The sequence below is a fragment of the Muscardinus avellanarius genome (assembly GCF_963383645.1).
Source record: "Muscardinus avellanarius genome assembly, chromosome: 1".
Lineage (NCBI taxonomy): Eukaryota > Metazoa > Chordata > Mammalia > Rodentia > Gliridae > Muscardinus > Muscardinus avellanarius.
Window position 1 is genome coordinate 21,616,766 of NC_137786.1, and position 10,201 is coordinate 21,626,966.

Here is a 10,201-nt window from a genome sequence, read left to right on the forward strand (position 1 = left end):
GCTACTCAGTGGACTGATCCAGACCTCGCTGGCTCAAGCAGCGGCCTTGCCTCATGGGAGGCCCCAGTTCTGGTCTCGCTGGCCCCTGAACCGGTCTAACTGATCTAGGGTATTTTTAAAAGAGAAGTCTAAAAAATAGGCATAGAAGATCTAGAAGCTGATACCAATGGAATAAAAAATCTCTTTAGGAGATACAATATCACCTAGGAAAAGAAATCATAAATTTTATATGGGGAGCCGGGCTACTTAGTGAGGCCCTCTGCAACTCAGTGAGAACTGGTTTCTAAATAAAGAATAAAAAATAGGGCAAGGGCTGTAGCTCGGAGGTCAAATATCCCTGGGTTTCATTCCCAGACCTGCAAAAAAAAAAAAAAAAAAAAAAAAAAATTATATGGAGTAAGAAAAGACCCAGAATAGCCAAAGCAATTCTCAGCAATAACAACCATGCAGAAGGCATCACAATCCCAGACTTCAAATTATACTATAGAGCAATAGTAGTAAAAACAGCATGGTACTGGCACAGTAACAGATACACTGACCAGTGGATTAGAATAGAAGATACAGAAACAAGCCCACACACCTATAGTGAATTAATATTTGACAAAGGGACCAAACTCATACTCTGGAGAAAAGACAGCCTTTTCAACAGATGGTACTGGGAGAACTGGCTATTCATTTGTAGAAAGATGGAACTAAATCCTTACCTCTCACCATGCACAGGAATCAACTTGAGATGGATCAAAGACTTAGAAATTAGACAAGAGACTGCAGTTATTAGAGGAGGGCATAGGATAAACACTACAACATCTAGACACAGGCAGTAACTTTCTAAATAAAACCTCCAAAGCTCAGGAAATTAAAGCAAGAATTAACAAGTGTGATGGCATCAAATTAAAAAGTTCCTTCTCATAAAGGAAACCATCAAGAACCTCAAGAGGAAGCTTATGGAATGGGAGAAGATCTTTACCAACCACCACTCTGATTGATAGAGGGCTAATATCCAGATTATACAAAGAGCTCAAAAGACTCTACACTATCAAAATAAACAATCTGATCAAGAAATGGGCAACTGAACTGAATAGACACTTCACAAAAGAAGAGATACAAATGGCCAATAGATACATGAAAAGATGTCCTACGTCATTAGCCGTCAGGGAGATGCAAATCAAAACTATGTTGAGATTCCATCTAACCCCATTCAGTGTGACAAGCATTAAAAAACCAAATAAAAACAAATGCTGGTGAGGGTCTGGGGAAAGAGGAACTCGTTTACACTGTTGGTAGGAATGCAAACTAGTTCAGCCATGATTGGCATGGAGATTCCTTAGAAAACTGGGAATAGATCCACCATATGATCCAGCTCTACCACTCCTGGGTATTTTTCAGAGAACTACATTAATATATGCACACCTATGTTCATAGCAGCACAATTTGTAATAGCCAAAATATGGAACCAACCTAGGTCTCCATCAACAGATGAATGGATTACAAAATTATGGGAAATACACACAATGGAATTCTATTCTGCTATAAAGAACAACAAAATCATGCCATTCACAGGAGTTGGGAATATCTGGAGAACATTATCTTAAGTGAGTTCAGACAAGCACAGAAAAAGAAGGGAAATATATTTTCTCTAATATGCCCAAACTAGGGAGCATTGGGGATACCAGAGGGACTCCAGATAATGGAGGGGAAATCTCAGCAAAGCTAGAACAAAAGGATAGAAAAGGAAGAAGGCTGAGGTTGATTAATGGAGGAGTAACAGCCAAATATGATTTAAAGTATGAATATAACATGGTTAACCTGGACACTCATTTTTGGGAGGGGGAGGGAAAATGGGGGGAGGGCACCAAGCAAAGTTTAAATGTATACCATTTTTAATTTTAAAAAAGTTTAAAAAATAAAAAAGAAGATACAAAAATTTTTTCAAACATAGATAGTGAGCCTGATAAACAGGTACAGGAAACATATATAATATTCATTAGACAATATCAGAAAAATGGTTTACCACTCCATATAAAATTCAATTTAGTAACATCAAGACCAAGGAGAAAAATTTAAATGCAATAAGAGTAAAAGACTGAGGACATTCAAGGCAAAACAATAACTCATGAAGTGACACATGCCAATCTCTGAAAGAAAACAACTTTCATCTAAAATTACTCTATCCAGTGAAGATATCTGTCAAAACTGATGGGGAAATAAAAATCCTTGATGACAAACAGAAGCTGAAAGAATTTATGGCTTCCAAACCAGGACTAGAGAAAATTCTCAAGCAAATAAATTACAAAAAATAAATTTTAAAAAATGAACATTTGAACCAGAGAAAGGATGATTTTTATCAAATTCACAAATAAAGAAAAACACTACCTCAAACAGGAGTTATAATTTAAAATTTTATGAATTAACATCATCCCTCAATAATTATGCTATATATGGCCTCAATTTCCCAATCAAAAGACATAAGGTAAAAATATGGATTTAAATCATAATCCATTTTATGCTCTCTACAGGAAATACACCTGACAGATAAAAATACTCAAAACTAAAGTTGAGAGACTAGAGCAAGAAAATGTATGCTAATGAAACTTCAAGACAAGCAGAGGTAATCATTCTAATTTCAGAAAAAAAAAACTTCAAGCCTAAGCTTATCATAAGAGATCATTTTTTACTTGTAAGAAGAACAATCCAACAGGAGAATATAACAATAGTCAACATTTATGCACCAAAAATATGTGCAACTACTTCTATAAAACAAATGTTTTGGGACCTTAAGTCTCATATAGATCCCAATACAATAATACTGGGAGACTTCAACACTCCTCTCACACCACTAGACTAGTCTTTTGTACCCCCCCAAAAAATCAGTAAAGATGCTTTAAGTCTAGGAGACACTGTAAGCCAAATGGACCTACTAGACACATACAAAATATTTCACCTAACTAAAACTAAGCACAGATTTTTTTCACTTAATCATAGAACCATCTTCAAAATAGAATAGATACTAGGCTAAAAAGCAATGCATTATCAAATTCAAAAATTATGACATAACCTTCTGCATCTTCTCAGACCTTCTTCAAGGAACCTTAAGGTCTTTGGTCTAACTTCTAAGTCTTTGATTCATCTGGAATTGACTTGTACAGGTTGAGAAAGAGGGGTTTTTTTCCATTTTTTTCATATGGTTAACCAGTTTTTCCATTTTTTAAATAGGTTATTTTTTTTCTATGGTATGGTTTTAGTCTCTTTGTCAAAAATCAATTGGCTGAAAGTGTGCAGATTTGTTTCTGAGACTTCTATTCTGCTCCATTGGTCCATATGTCTGTTTTTGTGCCAGTACTGTGCTGTATTTATTACTATGGCTTTGTAGTATAGTTTAAAACCAGGTCTTGTGATTCTTCCTGCATTTGTTGTTGTTGTTGTTGTTGTTGCTGAGAAATACTTTGGCTATTCTGGGTATTTTGTTCTTCCAAAAAACATTAAGGACTGATTTTTCTATGTCTATGAGGAATGATCTTGGTAATTTTATGGGTATTGTGCTGAATCTGTTATATTTATTCTCCCTATCCATGAACAAATCTCACTAAATGTTCAGGAAAGAGAAAGATTGGAAGATGATTAATACATGCATTTGTGTTTGTATCACTTTCCATCTCACTATGGTATATAATTTATACTGATAAAAGTATAGAAACAATCATTTAAAAGTTAAAAAACTCTAGCATTTAACTCAAATTTGAGAGATTACAGTATTTTGATATTTGAAGTTCATGTCTCTCCTTATATCAACCTCCTTATGAGATGTCTTTTATCTGGAGTCTTTTATTTGGAACATTACATGAAGAAAGCTTTTCTTATATTTAACATTACTAATGTAAAGTACTGAATTCTAATGTTACATGCAATATTTTCCTATCCATTTTCTTATATTTATGGGTCATATAATGTTTGCCTCTTTTTAGGATTTAGACTTCTTATTTATTTACAGTTTTTTTTTTCTTTTTACTTTTACCGCATAGTCAAAGAGTGATAGCAAAATTTAAATCATGGGAATAGTGAAAAGTACTTGTTCATCTTCGTGACATTAATGGAAATTTTTATCTCCATAATGCTTCTGTGGCTTTATTTTATTCTCAAGAATATATATCTATGAAGTGATTCTTCTATTTTTAGGTTTCTAAGTCTTTATTTTGGAATAGACTTTGAAATTTAATTAACGTTGTGTCATCTACTGAAAATAATATGTGGAGCTAAAAAATGAATAGCTGTAACAAATGAGATGATTTTCTGATACTTTATGTAGAGTTTTTACTTTTTTTGATAAGGAACAAGAAAGAAGATAGTTGTATCTTTTTTTCTTTTTGTCATAGTTGTACAACTTTTTTTGTTTGAAAAGAATCTTATATATCACTATATTTTAAAACAATGCATATAATAAAATACATAATTTTAAAAAGGGATATAACTGAATTACTTTTAATATCTGTGATGAAATTTTGAACAACATAAATTTTTTTGTTATTTTTGAGTTAATTTTACCAAACTAATTTTTCTCCAAATTCATCAAATTTATTTTATATTTAAAATATAGTGCTATGCCAAGCGTGGTGGCGCACGCTTGTAATCCCCACACTTGGGAGGTGGAGACAGGAGGATCACGCAGGTTCGAAGCCAGCGTGCTGGCTTAAGAGACCCTGTTTCCAAATAAAAACATATAAAAAAATAGGTCTGGAGTATAGCCCGGAGGTAGAAGGGCTTCCAGGAACCCGAGTACCACCAAAATAATAAAAATAAAAATAAATAAAATAATAAAATATAGTGCTATATCTATGTGGGAATAAATGTATTAAACCTACAGAGTATGTATATAATTTATTTAATTCTGAGTAGATTAAATTATACATTATTAAGCCTTTAATAGCCTTAAAATGTCATCATGTTGATATTTTCAAAGAAACAAGCTAGGGTTAGTGATCAATTTTCATTTTTTATTAAAATAATTTTATATGGTTTAGTTTAGTTAATCAGCAGAGTGGGTGATTATTACAATAAAATTATGTACTATTCATTATAAAATATAAAAATAAATAAAATATTTGGGTAGAAACTGTTATATAAAACCATAATATTTTTGTACAAATATATTAAAATAGGGGCTCCAATGTTGTTTTTATGGATGGACCTATAAGTATTATATTAAACCATCTTATCCGGGCCTGGTGGCGCACACTTGTAATCCCAGCATTTGGGAGGCTGAGACAGGAGGATTGCGCAGGTTGAAGCCAGGCTCAGCTACTTAGTGAGGCCCTTTGCAACTCTGTGAGACCCTGTTTCAAAAAATAAAGAAAAAAAATAGGGCTGGGGGTGTTGCTAGGAGGTCGAATGCCCCTGGGTTCCATCTCCAGTACAAAACAAACAAACAAACACACCAAAATCTTAATACTGAAATGTGTAATTCTATTCTATTTCAAATGTTATTCTTTTACATATGGCATATAAGTGGTATCCAGCTTAGTGTGTGTGTGTGTGTGTGTGTGTGTGTGTGTGTGTGTGTTTTCTATTTGTCTAACTTTCATTTGGTATATGTATTTTACATACATTTATAGAAGTAAAAACTCATTTTAATGTTTCTATGAACTGATTAGGCTGAATAAGTAGAAAAATATAATAAAAATAAACAGAACAAATTATATTTTGTTGCACTTTGTTGTATGTTTTAAATTGAAATGACCAGTTGTTCAAAATTTGCTATAAATATTTTAATGAGTATAGGTATTGAACCCTAAGATTTGTATTAACCAAAATTTTTCTCTGGATATTATTGCAAAAATGGGTTGTGCTATGTCATTCTGAATATGTACGAGAGGAAAAACAGACTTTATTTAGAGATGAACAGTTTAAAGAAAATGGAATAACAATTAAGTAGAGAACTCACGTGAAAGATGATAAATTAAAAGGCTAAGTTCTTCATTTAATAGGCAAATACAGGATCAATGCATATAAAGGTCTTTTAGCAAATAAAAGTGATAAATCAAAGCTTAAAATACAAAGAGAATAATGTCAGCTAGTTTAGAAGAGAAGTCACATTGAGATAAATTTAAAATGTTGTCATTTAAAATATGCCCTTAAAAGAGAAATAAGTTTAATACTTTATGTAATTTAAAACTAGAAAAATATATGAATACATCAGGAGCATATATTTAAAATTCAGTTTCCCATCTAATCATAAAGTGGAAAATGTCTTTTTGTTTGAAATGTTCTTCACTTGATATACAAAGACATTGTAAGAAGCTAAAAGCAAAAATATTTAAGGGATTATGGTAATGACATTTGAAATAGCATAAAGAAATGATAGAATTATCATGAATAAAAAATGTCATGAACTGTACTTGGAATTCTATTTCTTATTTTATGTGAATGTTTTATAGTGGCAAAGTATACTTTAAATGGAATATTTAAGGGGCAGAACTTGATTGGAACTGTTACAGAGAAATGTTTGACAGACTCAGTTTTTTTTTTTTTTGAATGTTGATTTCTTCTACCTTCAGTTATATTTATGCATATAATTTTCTTTCAAATCTGTTTCTTAACTGTCCAGTACAAAATTCTTATTTTTTAGTATAGTAATCAGAAATGATTTGGATAAAAATCAAATGTGCTATATAAAAACATAAAAAATAAATCAATTAGGCTGTGTCCATATTGGTTGTTGAGTTGAAGAAAATGGACCAAGCCGAGCATGGTGACACATGCTTATAATCCCCGCACTTGGGAGCGGAGACAGGAGGATCGCGCAGGTTCGAAGCCAGTCGCGCTGGCTTAAGAGACCCTGTTTCCAAATTAGAAAAAATAAAATAGGTCTGGGAGTGTAGCCCGAGGTAGAAGGGCTTCCAGGAACCCCACTACCACCCAAAAAAAAAAAAGAAAGAAAGAAAGAAAGAAAGAAAGAAAGAAAGAAAGAAAGAAAGAAAGAAAGAAAAGAAAGATGGAAAATGGACCAAGATTATGAAGTAAAAGGAAACCGTTCATTAAACACTTTTGTATATTTATGAGTTACATATATATGTATTTAAAAATTAATGTATGATTGACAATGTAGTACACCTTTTATTAACATGTTTTTATACATTTTGTAATATTTTCTAAATTCTATTAGAAATTAACTCTTTAGCATACCATTTTGTGTAAATTTATTTATTTATTTATTTATTTATTTATTTATTTATTACTTTTATCATACTAGGCATTGAACCCAGCGATATTTTACCTCGGAGCTATTTTTACAGCTCCCATATCCTTAGAGGCTTTCTAAGTTGCTGATTCTCACTAAGTTGATGAGGCTGGTCTTGAACCTGTGATTCTCCTGTCTCAGCACTTCCCAAATACTAGTATTATAGAAGTGTAACATCAGGTCGGGCGTGGTGATGCATGCTTGTAATCCCTGCACTTGGGAGGCGGAGACAGGAGGATCAAGCAAGTTCGAAGTCAGCTGCGTGCGCTGGCTTAAGAGACCCTGTTTCCAAATAAAAATATTTTTAAAAATGTAGGTCTGGGAGTGTAGCCTTGAAGTAGAAGCCTTTCCAGGAACCCCAGTACCACCAAAAAAAAAAAAAAAAAAAAGAAAAAAAAAGAAGTGCAACATCAGGACTAGTTATTTTATATGATTTATATATAAACCTTACAAACTATTATACTTAATATTTATAACTTATAAATAATGAAAAAGGTCTCCTGATAGCTAATGAAACTAGAATAGATCACTATAGAAATGTATTTTAGCTCTATATACCAAATATTTTCACAACTACATAATGGTTAGAGACTTAAGAATCAATATTAATATAAACATGAGTACGAGCCTTGTGCATTTAAAAACTACTTTTAAGTGTAAAGACATTTCAGGCTCTTTAAAATTGGTAAACTTGCTCACACCAAATATTTTGATTTGTGAGTCTAATAATAATAAAAACTAATAAATATTTCTTAAACAAGAAATAATTCTCACAAGTGAGATGCTGTATATATGTAACAAGAGATACAGGGCTTTGGAAACCAACTACTTGTCACAAGCAATGAACATGCGGATGAAAAAAAAAGTACACTAAGTAAGAGAGAACAAATATAGAATTTTTTGAGTCATTAATGATGTTGTTAACCTATCAATCAAATTCTATCAGTGTCTATTTCCACATGACAAAGTCAACCAACTCTTATTCTTTCACTAAAAAAAATTTCTAACTGATATCAAACAACATTCAATCCATATCTTTTAATGTTAGCTCCTAGGGAATTGAAATTAAGTAAGGAAATTATCTTGAAATAACCACATATTAAGATATCCAATTCAAAGCAACATTTAATATTTATTCATCAACACAAAGGGAAAAACTATGGCTAATAAAAATAGACCCCAGAAGGATGAAATAATAAACAAATACTACAGTTTTGCATAGGTAAAGGAACATCTCCATTTGCTCTTATATATTATCAAACTAACAGAATACTACGATTGTTGGTTTATTTGTACATCTTGGCAATCCTTTTAATTTCTATAAATACTTGTTTTCTATTTGTTTATTTAATAGGCTATTATTCTCTCATAGATGTATTATTCCAAAATATACTTATAAAATTAAATTAAATATTTATTCCTCTGTATATATCTTTCTTTTTGTTTTGAACACTAAAGTTTTCTTAGTGATTAATTTTTCTACTTTGAGGATTTCATTGCAGTTTGATGCCTACTTAATATCTCAATAATTTTCTCAAATACTTAATGTAGACTGAAACTTTATAAAATATGTTCAAGATTACTAAATATTTTTACAGAAATTGTCTTTTTCAAAAATGTAAAATCACTGTGCACAATGAATGCAGATAAATCCCTACTCACATTGATTCACAAAAGAAAAGCCCTACTAACAGTAATTATTCCTAGTAATTCACAACCAAGCTATTTTATTTCTTTTCTGTCTTTATAGAGAGGTTCTCTTCCACGTATTCACAATTTTTATCATAGTATTCCATGACATCTTACATTGTGTTTATATATACTCTGTTTTTTTTCCACAATAAAATGTCAAGAATGGAAACTCCCTACAGCAAAATAGTCTTTATAGCTTTGTTTATAAAACTTTTGTTTCTTTCCAATAAATTTTATTCTAGAGGTAAATGCTATAGTGTCGGGGCCCATTCGGCTGGACCGAGATGGTGCCTAGGCTTGTTGCCAGCGTTGACTCAAGATGGCACCTAAGCTTGCTGCCATGTCATAAGACTCACAAGATTGACGTCTCCTTGAGCATGCGCAGTGTGCCCTATCAGGCGCCCTACGGATGATCAGTGACACAGCGCCTCGTGCTACCACCAGCCCGCCTATGAGAGGGTTAGAAATGTGCATGCCCTAGCTGTGGAAAGCTTGGGGTTGGTGGAGTATTGAGGGAGGGGTTATGAGACTGATATATATTTGCCTGCTGTGCGCATTGAGGGGGAACATTAAAGAGAAAAAGCATTAAAGAAGAAGCATCATCAACAGACTCGGCGTGTGTGTGTTCTTTCCCAGGGCTCTGCAGGATGGAGCCTTAGGGACACGACAAGTGGAGCCGAAACCCGGGAACGCTGTGGGATAAGTTTGGGACACTATAGCCCTTCAAACTGCCAGGTAAGAATGGGCAATTATTTTGTATATGCACTTCTAGTCATTTCTTTAATTTCTACTACTTGGCCCTGAACTATAATCGTCCGTACATTTGGTATATGAAATTGTTTTTTTTTATTTATTCAAAATAAAATACACAATTCAACATTACCTTGTTTGAAGCTAAATTATATTTTCTTCAGTTTTATAGTTGTCTCATTAAATTTCATTGACTCTGTAACATTAAGAACTATATAAATGTCTCTATCATGGGATCTTTTCTGGTGGGAGAAAAGGATTGAGAAGTCAAATATTTATCTCCCTCAAAATTTATAAATTGAATGCTAAATTTCTAAGTGATGGTATACTGAATGGGAATTTGCAAGACAATTAAGTCTCATTTATCTGTTAAAAAAAAATCTATCCCATTTATGGGAGTGTGATATATCACAGCTTTGGTTAAGCCAAATGTACTTTCCTCTTTAAGTGAGTTTGGCACAACTTTAAATTTCAGAAACTATTTTAGAAAGAGGAATATAAATGGATTCTGACTAGAAGAATCCATTT